We start from the raw sequence: 13,225 nt of genomic DNA on the forward strand, positions 1-13,225 counted from the left end.
TGTGTCAGCTCTCAACTATTATATCAATTACGATATCATATTTTGAAGGGAAATAAATATACCAATTCTTACCCCATATCTAATACTTTAAAGAATTGTTAAAAACCCAGCTGCACATCAACCACACTTCTCATGAAACACGTGCTATCTACTTTAGCACTCTTGACCTTATCATATGGTAATTTTCTAGCTTTTAAGAAGTAATTTTTGAGATTTTCAGAGGTACTCCCAATTTCTTCCTAAGGTGCTTTTGCTGTCTTAAGTAGTCTTTAAATGATTTACTTCTAGTACTTTCCCTTTATATTTTATATGTTGATTGCTTGCTGAACTGCTGAACTCTTGCCTTCATGTATGAATAGTAAACGAAGATATAAAAAGCTTTAAACTCAATTTGAATCAGCTTCTAAAGTCAGACTATTTCATCTGGTAAATACAAGTTTCCTTATCTTTACTGCTACATAAAGAGAAGACTTAATGAAATTAAAAATAACTCAAATACTTTACTACTTAGCAACGATTGAGAAGGCTTGGGGTTACCAACGATTTCATTGAAGATTATTCTTCAGTTTACTTGGATATATGAACCTTTTCCTAGAAACACAGAAAATGTGTATTTCTTTTTCATGCTCTGGCAACCTTACCAGTTTTGTGCTTGATAGTTTTTAAGGTTTTGAAGAAATTTGAAGAAAGCATCTCAGCCTTTAAAAAAATAGAACATAAACAATAGCACAACTTTCACTGAGATTATTTATATTTAGAATTTTAACATATTTTAAAGTTCTTATTACTGCTTTCTTTAAAATTTCCTTATATAAGGCTTACAACTTGAACTCTTCCACTGGATAGCAATATTTTCAATAAGCCCAGATACTTGCATGGCAGCATTTTCAGTGAGCCCAGTTAGAACCTTATAGTCATAAAATTATATAGGCTGAAAAGGGACCTATGATGGTTGTTTTGAAGAAAGGGTTAAAAGCAGGAGGATGGTAGATTGCCTAAAGTGACCTTGCAGCTGGGAATGCTGAGGCTTGGAGAATAATAGTGAAGGAAATCCTATATATTATGCCTACTGTTGTTTATCCTCTGTGTTTTGAGAAGTAGAATCTCTGTCTAGAGATAACATAGGTGCTTACAGAGACTTGGATGCACTCTCACAGACATGCTTGAGCTCCCTGTCTTGGGAGAGAGGTCAAAGCTCAGAGTTCATAAAAAGCACAGGGAGATCACAGCATGGTGGTAAACCACGTGTGTGTAGACCCTTGATAAAAGGGTGCAGGCAGCAGCCCCGCCGTGTGCTGGATGGACTGACACTGACAGTGCCTCTGTTGCTGCTTGTGTGTCTCCGCCTGGGTGTTGCTTGGGGATCCTCTGGTTAGTGAGGTAATGAAATAAATTTACTTTTGGCATTTCAGCTGTGGTTTGTGCTCGTTCTGGCTGCCTGCCTGTGTCAACTCACACAGGCACTGTGTAGTGTAACCTCATACTCATAGTAGGGCCAGTTGGGTCAAGTCATTCAAGGCTTTGTGCAATTGGATTTTTGAATGTCTCCAAGGATGGATGTTGCAGAGTTATCTTTTAGCTCCTGTTCCATGTGTGACTGCCCTCCCTGTGAATAAACTCTTTCCTTTATTAAGTTAAAATTTCCCATGTTCTAACATGTGTCCATTGCCTCTCACACTTCTGCTATGCACTTCTGAGAGGCGCTTCACTTAATCTTCACTATGTAGTTGCAAACATCAACAGGCTTTCCCCTTGGATTTCCTTTAAATCTGAACAACTTTTTTCTCTCAGCTTCTTTGCTCTTGACTGTCTTGGTAGGTTTTGGTTGGACCTCCTTCATTATGTCTACCTTATACTGAAGAATCCAAAACTGGTCATAGTACATGCTTAATATGAGTATTGAGAGTGAGTTTATTTAAAAAACAAACAAAAAACCCACAACTAACAACAAAGTCATTGTTTGAAATAACCACAGAAAGCAAGAGCCACTCTTGCGCTATAAATAGCATTTAATAAAGACCAATAAATTACAATAAGTGATGCTTCGGTAAGTTTAAGACTTCTGTGGGAGAAGGTCGTTTGGGAAGTTAGCCAGTACAGATTTAAAGTGACCTCCAAGCAATTCGACAGGTAATGAGAAAGGTTAGGAAGATTAGAAAGTTTCATTATAGAGCATACTTTTAGTCCCCTTTTTATTTAGCTTCAACTTCCAGCAACTGAAGTTACTTTCGTGTCTTCCTTCTAATGCAAGAGTTCTCAACTACTTCAGTCAGTGTTTTGATATTTGTCAAAATCCTTTTGAATAGTCCACTTCGAATTGAATTGTCCAAGAACTTCAAAAGCCTTTTCAAAAGTACAGTTTTATTTTGTTACCTAGCAAGTCAAATTGAAATTGAATTTGAGATGACCAATAAAAAATTTCCATCAATATATAATTATTTCTCAGTATTTATACCTGACTAATGTTGAGAAATTGGCAGGCGCAACTTGCAGAGGTTGTTTTCATAATTTCTCCTCAGTTACTACTCACAATATTACGATCTAGCCTGTTCCTCTTCCAAATAATTATGACTGTTCTGAGTTCCTCCATCTAAAATGTATCCTATTCCCAAAGAGTTTTTCTGAATAGCGTCCTTTCCAGCAATGTAGTTAAATCACTCATGATAATCCATCCTCCCAAACACTGCTGTTGCCATTTCTGATGGGTATGGCAAACATGATTTTTGCCCTGCATGTAGCCCTCTGCGATGCTTTGTTCTTCCAGCCAGCTGTTTCTCACTTTACATTTCTGGCTCATCAGCTGGCTTCTGCTTGGAGCTTCTCTCCTCTTCATCATTATTCACTTCATGGCACCAGTGCCATCTGATTGTTCTACGGTCTACTTGTTACTTCTTTTTCCTTCAAGGCTTTTTTTCACTCAACATGGACACTTGGAAGGAGTTTTCTGTAAATATCCTCAGCTGCTCAATTTTTCTTTAAATGTCCCTTTCAAAACTTGGATTTGGGATGCTTGAAAAAGTATAGTAGTTGTCAGGTGTGTGTCTCCTAAAACCCCTCCAATGCTGGGTAAAAAACTCTCTATGGGAGATGCATACCTATAGCTCTTGGTTATGAAATGTTTTCCTCCTCCTTTTAATCTTACCCAAGAGCTACATACCCTAAACAAAAACAGAGTCAGAGTATTTAGAGGGTCTAATTGCTTCAAGGGGTTGCAGTTCTGGACAGAATGAGACTACTACAAAGACCAATTTGGGAACAGCTCCGTACATCTTTCTTTGGAGGAAGTGTATCTTGTACCTGTTGACTATACAAGAAGTCATTGTAAACTACCTCTCTAAATGGGATGCTAAAGCTATGATGTATTCTTCAGTGCTAGTACTGGTATTTATAATGTGAGTTTTTTTAATAAGGGTCTCTTAGCATTATGCCATAAAGTTTCTGATCCAAAAATGAAGGATTTTTTTTTTTTAATTTACAAACAGTACTTATATAAGCTTATTAACTCATTGTCTGTGTTTGCAAAATATAAATATTTCGAAACTCAGACATTTATTACAGTGCAGCAAGGAGAAATTTAGTCATTCTGCCATTCATACATCATGCATTTGCAAGATCACATACTGTTTTGGATGATCAGCTGAGCAATGATGTAACATGACTTCAAGTGTTTCTAGTTTTACTGTAGGTGTATTTCCAGGAAGTAAATACAAAAAGGCAGGTGCTAAAGTTTGGGAGGGGTTTATGCATAGTTTTGTTGCTGAGTAATTCTCCATTCTCTAATGGATGGTTGTTTGTGTGCAGCTGAGAGTTTTCAATCATAAGAAAAAGATAGGAAGAACTCTTGGGTTAATGCAAGCTCAGGTTCCAGGGTCTGGTGAAAGCCTCTCAAGCTATACGGCTGAACACTACTTACAGTCCATTTTGGCACTTCACTATGACACAGTTCCTTCTGTGCTGTTTGCACAGCTAGGGTTGTTCTTCTGTTTTTCCCCTTTAGAACACATCCTTCCTTCCATAAAAATGCTTTTTAAATTATGTTTAGGAGTGACAGCTTTGCGTACCTTCATGCTCTTTTTTGTGAAAAACACCTATAAGAGAGGAACATAACTCATTCTCACGGGAACCCCTTCTGAGGTTTCCAGTTGAATAAAAAACAGAGCACACACACACAAAAAAATTAATTACTATTCTACATCAAAAACACTGCAAACCTTTCATGTGGTGCAGCAAACATGCTAGAAATGTGTGTTGTTTCATTAGGAAAGAAAACTTACACAGACTACTGTTGCAAGTTGTTTGGGCAACAAATGAGTTTCATTCCAAGAAACAGAATGGGTTATTATTGACCACTCAATATTTTTAAATCCATCACACTGTCTTTACCTAACATTTTTTCAATTAGATGAGGATTTCATAAAATGTTGAGTGGCACTTCTGAGATTACACTAATCTCTAGCTACTGTTGCAGAGTTAAAGGAAGGAGGCTGATGCACCCTAAAACAGCTGCTTACAAGAGGAGCGGCATCATTGGTGATTTTTTATTTCTTTTCAAAAGGAAAAATGTTATTTCCTGACCAACTCTTAACAAGAATTTTATAAAAGAAGCAGAAGCATTGTGCATGTCCACTGGTAGTTCACTTATAGAAACACCATGTTTTGTAGTCCTTTGTTACCGTATTGTTATTGTCCATAGAAGTCCCTGACAGCCACTCACACAGAAAGCGTGACAATACAAAGGAGGAAATAAAGAAAGAAATAACTGTATTAAATTTGTCTACCCTTTAAATAAAGTTGCCATTTTCCCCACAATCTGTCACAAAGTAATTGTTTTGCTATCTAGCTGTAGCAAATTTTAACAGCAAGAAACTCATTATTTAAAGGGCTTTTAAATTTCATATTTTATCTCATTCAACAGTAATCTTTCAAATTCTGTTCCTTTATTCTGCTAATACCACTGGCTAAATTGCTAGCAGTGTATTATTTCTCATTTGGGTTGATGTTCAATGCTTGAGGAAGCTGTAGTTCCAACATGCTCATTTTTTGGTTTTGTGGCATTCTTAGTGTAATATTCTTGAATACATTTCACATAAATTGTCTCGGAGAGCTGAGCCCTTCTGTGAAGGAAGGAGAGAACAAAAGGTCTGCATGTTTAGGTACAGGGCTGTGTTGAATAGCTAACTTTCCTGCACTCAAGTTTGAAAATTTAGTTGGGTTTTTTTGGGTTTTGTTTTTTTTTTTAAAGCCTATGTATACCTTACCTGGGAAGTCCACATTCTTCTGGAATGAAATTACAAATGGAAAAACTGTGGGCATGTGGCACATGTCTGAGGCAATAGACTACTTTCTTCCTCCATGTCTTACAGTAGGATAATAACTACCATTAAACCTCTTATATTTTCAAATTCTAAAATAAATCATATTATTGTATGACACATGTACAGTGGTATACACATGTTCAGCTGGAAAAATTAGTTTTACTAAAGCTATAATTTACTGTATGTTGATCTGCCTTGTGATGAAAAGCACAAACACTGCCCTCAGATCTTGGCTAAATACCTTTTCTAATACTTTATGCATTTGTAAAATAAACACTTATTCACCCATACATCTATCTTATATACTGCCTATTTTGTTGAGGTCTAGAATCAGTATATCTTTCAAAAAAATAAGTCCCTGATTTCTAGGTTAGGTCTCAGAATTTTTAGAATTGTATTGAGCTAAGTAAGCTACTTATAGTATCTGTAAAATTTTCTTAATGACTTCTAGCTTCTGTTGAGAGCAAGTAATTCATTTTGCTAAACAGTGAGATTTTTGGCACAATTTTATATACCATCCTACAGTTATCTTATTTATGAAGCAATTGAATAACCTCATGGTATTTGTGATACGTTTCTCATTAAACATTCACAGGATGAAGGATAACATATGACAAAACGCTGAAGTATTTCAGCTTTGCTTTTTTTTATTCAACGCAGTTATATCTGTCTGTATTTTCAATGGCATCACTGTGTCCTTATAATGAAGACTAAATTCTGTCCAAGCCATTGAATTTGTATTAAGACAAATTGTACCATGGTTAACCATTAGAAAGATTTGGGTTTTTCTTTAGGTACTGGGGGTTTCGTACCTTTCTTATCATTAGGTATGGGTTGCTGTCTAAGTAAAAAGACACATTAAGATTTCAATCTCTTTTTCCTCCCTGTTGGCAGTGAATAGATTCTTTTAAATACTCAGTTTTAGTTCCCTGAGAACTGAATAAGGTTCTGAAATGTGCTGCTCATAAGTATATTAAAGGCATTTTGCAGCTGGGAGTATGTAGAACATAGTTCCTTGGAGTTTTTGTTCTTTTACATGAAATCAAAATCTGATCTAAGGTGTTTTATGTGGGGAGTTCTGTACTGAATTTTCTCTGAGAAACATTTTTTTAAACAAATCACCTAGTGTTATTTGCAGAAGGGGCTGACCTACCAGTCTTTGGGTCAGAAGGGGGCAGAAGAGACTAAGTGAAGTTCTGAGATAACATTTACAACCAAAACAGGAGAAATTTACATTCCAGAACGACATCATCGTGAGGTTTAAAACTATTAACCAAAAGTGATAACCTTGTAGTTTTTCTTCTTGGTTCAGGAAGATAGTCAACAGGCTGTAGCCTTTGTATGGGAAATTAGATACCGATGCCATTTGCTGAGAAAAACAGTTTTTATCCAGATTTATCTTAGCTATCTGCAGGAGTTTATTTGTCAACTTAATTAGAGGAAAAAAGCCACAAATTATCAGTAAGGCATAATTTACTTACATGTTAACCTTGCTAGGATGTACATTCTGGTAATGTTTAGCTTCTCTGTTAGGTGATTGTTCATATAGTTTATGCTTAGGCAGTTTATATTTTGAACATGCTTGTGTAATGTATCTATGAAACCTTAGGCAAAATATGCTGCAGTATCATCCCTTCAAGGTGACTTTCTTTCACGCTTTGGTGCTTCTTACATTTCCATTCGTCTATGTGCCATATCTCGCTTCATATCCAGCTGGATTACACAGAAATTGATCGTGATTTTTAAGATAGAGCCAAAACTCCCAGGAGATCGTCTTTATGCAAATCACATACTCGAGAGGAGTGAATAGATGCTTAGAATAAAGGAAAAGTGGATAATTACCTGTTGGGTGGTAAATAATCATATGCCTAAAAGAAGACAGAAAAATAAGCACTGCGTGTGTTTGTCTTTGATATTTTTGCCTTTGATATAATTTAGGATTCTTGCTATAGTGCTTAATATTTAGAGAAAAAATGTCATTTTACAGACAGAAGAATTTAATTTGGTTATATTTTCCTTGCTCTGTTGCACATCCTTCATTTGTTTCTCAATCTTTTTACATCTATTACATCTCTGTAAAAGTCCTTTTTTGTTTGGGGGGGTGGTGGTGGCGGCTGTTGGTTATGTTTTTTTAAAAAAATATTTTTATTTCAAACTTAAAGCAGTATGAAATGGGAAAATCCTGCTGGTCAGACAGGCATTGTTCTGGCTTGCTGGATTTTTTTGTTGGTGAGGTGAGTTTTTGGAGTTGTTTTGTTTGTTTCTTTGTTTCTTTTTCAAGAAGAAAACCCAGACACAAAAGATTTAATTCTGAAAGTTTATGAAAAAAATTAGTTTCTTATCAAATTATAAATCCTGTATATACACACTGACTGCTTCTAATGATAAAATGAAAAATATTAAAACTACTTTTAAAATTTCCTATTATAAAGCGACTACATGGGGTATTGTGCACATAAATTGTAATTGTGTGTAATACTTGAAGGATAGAATTTATAATTCAAGATATGGTTTCAAATAGGTGCTTTAGAGCAAATACATTTTAGCCTCAAAGAAGACACTGTTTCTATTTGCACTGACCATTCTTCAAGTGTCAGGTGTATGTGTGGGAGGAATAGCAGTACTAGAAGGTGCAAAAAGAAGTGAACTGTATAAGCTGACTGATTTTAGTAGGTTTTAGTGAAAAATATAGGCCTGGGTCGTGAAAAAAAAATGTGACTGGTTGTCCATATCTCTGTCTATATGCCTGATATATTTGTGTATGCATATATATGTATTCCTAGTTTGTTTACTTAGATTTTAGAATGATTATTCCTATGCTTTAAGTTAAGAAATCAATTCTTTTCAGAATCAGAACCCTTCTACTACTTAGAGAAGCTTTTTAATAAAGTATTTATGAAAACAATCTTCAGTCATCTATATAAGTTCTAGACAAATCTTTGAAACTATAAGAATTTTGCTGTGGCCTTTTTTTTACCATTTGTTGTCATGTTACTATTCCTGGTTGCTTTTTGTTACTTTTGTTTGCTTAATGTCAACTACAGACTTGTCAAACACATAGTATAAATTCATTATTATGCTAACTAGCTTATTAAGTTATACAGATTCTTCTTGTGATATGCTGGAACAGTAGCTGCATAAAGGGAAAAAAAGATACTATTAATAAAGGTAAACTATATTTTTTTTCTTTGGAGTATGTGTTAAAGTATTTCTCCCCCTAAAATAATTGTCAGTCTCTGCTAATAATTAATTAAATCCTAACTTCCATGGTAGATAAGGTTCCTCTTGACAGATTTCACAACCCACTAATAATGAGCTTTTCAGTTCTCAGATGAACAAATTCATTGTTTTCATTTGTAAAGGTAGTATTACAGAATCACAGAATGGTTGAGGTTGGCGGGGACCTCTGAAGGTCATCTGGTTCTACACCTCTGCTCAGGCAGGGCCATCTCAGGCAGGTTGCTCAGGACTGTGTCCTGTTGGCTTTTGAGTATCTCCAGAGATGGAGACTCCACAACCCTTTTGCTGAGGGATGTGTTCCAGTACTCAGAATGATAAAATCTTCCCTTATATTCAGAGGGACTCTCAGTTTGTCCCTATTGCCTCTGGTCCTGTCACTGAGCACCATTGAAAAGAGCTTGGCTCTGCTCTCTTTACACCGTCTCTTCCAGTATTTATGCACATGGATGTGATATCACTGAGCCTTCATTTTCAGGCTGAAGCACCAACTCCCTCAGCTTTCCTTAAGCATCTTTGGAAGTCTGTGAAAGCCCCTAATCATCTCAGTTGTCCTTTGCTGGACTATGCCAGTAGCTCCACATCTTTCTTGTGGTTGGGAGCCCAGAACTGGACCCAGCATCTGTGCAGTTGTCTGAGCAGAGGGGAAGGCTCACTTCCCTTAACCTCTTGGCAGTACCTTGCCTCATGCAAGGATCTCATTTACCTTCTTTTAGGCAAGGACATATTGCTGGTTCATGTTTAACTTCTCCACAGGGGCCTGACAATATGTATCTACAGCTTTAAGTGAATGTAAATTTCCTAGATATTTTTCTTCAAACATAGTCAAGACTTACTTATCTGTAATTTTTCTTTGGGGAAAAAAAATTAAAATTTGGAGTTAGTTAAAACCTGCCAAATTGTATCTTTTTGGATTCACTACTCTATGCTGTTATATTTTGCCTTTACAGTAATTCTGGTTCTGTACTGAAATGCTAACTAGATTATTGTGTCAGACATTATGCAAAATTCAGTTTTTCTTTCATATAGATTAATATACTTTTCAAAGAATATTAAATGCAGTACAGTATATTTTTGACAAGATATAAGAAATGGTGTTTATTAATGTTTTAGAATAGTTCCCAGAGCAGAAAGAGTCGATAGAACTATCTTAAAAATCGAGAAGATTGCAGAAATCATTAGTGTGTGGAACCCTAGCTCATATTGATAAACACTTTACAGATAATTACGTTCTACTGATCTGCTGCTCAGTGTGAAGAGGCTAATAGGGCACAACCCCCAATACACTTCCAGGTGTATGACAGTGACAAAATTGTTGGCAGGAAAAACAATCGAGAATATGTTATGGTGTATAACTACTTTGATCCACAACATAATGTAGCTTGACTTAAAAGAGATATGTAAGAATATTATCAACTTGTTCTTTAGAAATATTTGCCAAACTTTGAAGTAAATTCAGCTACGTGAACTTCACTCTGCACTGTGTTTTACATGTATCCCAGGACCACCTTCTCTGACATACAGCTAGAATCACATTTGTCTGGGTCACAGCCCACTGTTGACACACACCATGTAATTTTTCACACGTTCTTTGAGCAGCAGTCAAAAAACATTTTTGGTCTTCAATTCTCCAGTTTCAGCCTCACTTTCTGATCTCTTACATGTTCTGTCCATACATCTTACCAACACTCAGTGCCCTTCCCTGTAGGATTCTGTACAGTTTTTTACATTCTAATCCTGTAGACTTACAAACATTTTTACTGAGGGAAGCATGGTAGTTAAAAAGGAGAAAATGTGTTTCCTCCTCCTTTCTGGGTGTCCATCAACTGATCTAAAAGGGTGCGGCCTTGAAGAAGTGTGCAGTGTGTTTTTCTTTCTGACAGTAGTTATCGCTTCCTTTCCTATGAGGGAGCCAAGATGTGATAAGATAAAAGAAATGAAGCTTTAAATTATCTTTTTAATCCTCATTTCTAAGATTACTTTTAAAGAAGATATTTTCTCCTATCTCAAGGGATGCTCCAGTGTAACTTCTACTAACATTTATTCTGCATAAAGGTGTTTTTTGTAGGGATTGCAGAAATAGCACTAACACAAAAATTCATATCACAGTTGATAGTTATGCAGAATAATACAAATGTAGTATATTTTTGTCAAACCTTAGCTTTTCAGGGAGAAGTCTTTTTCCTGGCAATTTCTTATACAAACTTAATATTTTACCCTTCTTTCTTAAGTTTCATCTGAAGCAATATTTTGCCAATAAAAAGGTCATCTGGTAGTCCATCATTTATCCTGTTCAAAACAACATTTAGTTTATCCTATGTTTTTTTACTATTTCATAGTTATTAACCAAAAAGGGACATTTTATCATGGGAAAGGGTAGGATCCCAAGTGTCAGAATTATGTATCAGTCTTTAGCTTTAGACAGAAAAAGGTTGAATTAGACAGTTGATACAGCACAATTGTACCTTGTAAGGAAAGGCCTCATAATATAGAGAGGGAAAAAATGGCTAAAATCTGACAAATGTGGAATTAAGGGCTAAGGAAGCACTCAAAAATCCTAGGCAAAGAAACGCCTTAATGTCTGGAATCAAACTCTGCCCAGTTTGAGACTTTACAGGTATTTTCCCTTGTGGAAGCAACTATGAAAAGTAACTGTGTTTGTATTATTTTTAAATGAGTTATACTTTAACGACTTTTTAAGCATAAAGTAGACTTTTGATGCATTTTTTTTTACCAGATTTATATACTATCAAATTTTGTGCAACTATTTCAAAGCAGAATTTACTACTTTGAGTAGAGTGTGACCAAGATTTACCATGTTTGTCTTGTTACTTGTAGAGGGATGCTCCAAACCAAACTTTTTCCCCTGGAAAGAAATATGGACGTGTCTCTTTGTCTTATCAGGAGGGCCTGCCAAAGACAAGATTTAGCTAATGCCAAATCTTATCCTTTCAAAATTTATTACTCCCCTTTTAAATATTTCAAATCGAAGTGTAACAAAGCTATAAAATTCTCTTGCTATAAAATCATTGTTATTTGTTAAAAAGCCATTTGCTAGTTAGCTGTTTTAAAGCTAATTTGTTATTAATTTTTATTTATCTGATATTTCATATTGAAAATGCACAAATGCACCAGGTTTTTTCTTTTATGTAATATAAACAAACACAAAACCGAAAAAAAATATTGTTTATTTGCAGCAATTTTATATAATATCTCAATCTCTTTAATTAAATAGTAACCTGTCTTTTATCAAAAAAGAATGACATGATATGGCAGCATGTATGACTGAAGGTCAAAACAGTAGCAGAAAACTTACAGGAAATGTTATTGTAAGAAAACTGCCATATGCAGTTCAAGGAAAAAGCACATAAAGGAATGCAAAACTGCTAACAAATCTGATTAACACTAGTTCAGAAGCAACCAAGGAAATTAGCATTTTTTTGTAGTATTTAACCCATAAAATTCTTTCTTGTATGTCTCTAAAACTGCACTCTGTAGTGCACGTGAAGGCATTGAAAATGTAAACTTTATCTGAAATGTAGAGCTTGATAAAATTGGTTTTGTCTTCTGTTTGGTTGTTCATTAAGGCATGGTATTTTCTTTATATTTCTTCTGTTGACCTCACGGTCACATTTCTGTAGTGAAAGGTTATCTTTAGTAAACATTGGAAGATTATTTCAAATTTTATAATAATGTCTGGTTTTGGGAATCTAGTTCTTTCTAGTTTTGTTTCATCAGGTGTTTCACAATCTTCATTCCTACTTGTTGATTTGACAAATTTAATCCAGTTTACAAAATTAAGTTGGTCTTTTCCATCTTTTTCTTGTTGACATTTTCTCTTTTAAAAATATAATTGTTTTGATGAAACATCTTTAAACAAAACATGAGAAGACTGAGTATGAATAAAGTTGGCTTTTACAAGCCTGCTTTTTTGGTTTGTGTTCGTTCAGGTTTGGGGGGGCGGTGGTTGCTTTGGTGGTTGTTGGGGGGGGGGGGGTTTGGGTTGTTTTGGGGTTTTTTTCCTCTCACCTTCACAACATGTCAGGAAAACTGTGGGCAGCTCAGATGTGTTGTGTGCCAGGAGGAAGTCATCCTTACCAAATGTGATAAGTCTGTTACCTGTTTGCTGGAATGATTTCTGTAGTCTAACTTGTAAGTATGTGAAGAGAGAACATGTAAACTGATGCTGGTCTTGAAAAGATGAGCAGGCAGAAGAGAAGTGTGGGCTGGGGGCGGGGGGGAGCCGTGCTAGAGATACAATCATGCCCTGGTGGTGCTGATCCCTGCCAAAGACACGTCAGCAGCGCTGTGGAGGTTTGTAGGATTGCTTGTATCAAATGGCAAGCGAGCATTCTGAGGGTTCCTTCTGAGGAGTGTTGTGTTTTGTCTTCCTGTTAATACACTGAGTAAGCCAGCTTGTTAATGATCCTTCCTTTTATGGGACATTCAAAAGGGACAGGGATTTGTAAGATGCATTTGGGTACTGGAGAACAAACAGAACTCTGATATGCAAAATCTGAGCAGCAACCAAATTTTGTCTTTCATATGTGTATGCTATTAAACACCAACTGGTTCTGTTATTTAAAAAATATTTTTTAAATCCTTGCAAAGTCTTGTCTGAGATTGCCTTTGTGTTTTGAAGTAAACATTCCTCCAAACTAATCAAGTCCAGC

Source organism: Coloeus monedula, assembly GCF_965178545.1.
Source record: "Coloeus monedula genome assembly, chromosome: 5".
In the NCBI taxonomy this organism is placed as follows: Eukaryota; Metazoa; Chordata; class Aves; order Passeriformes; family Corvidae; genus Coloeus; species Coloeus monedula.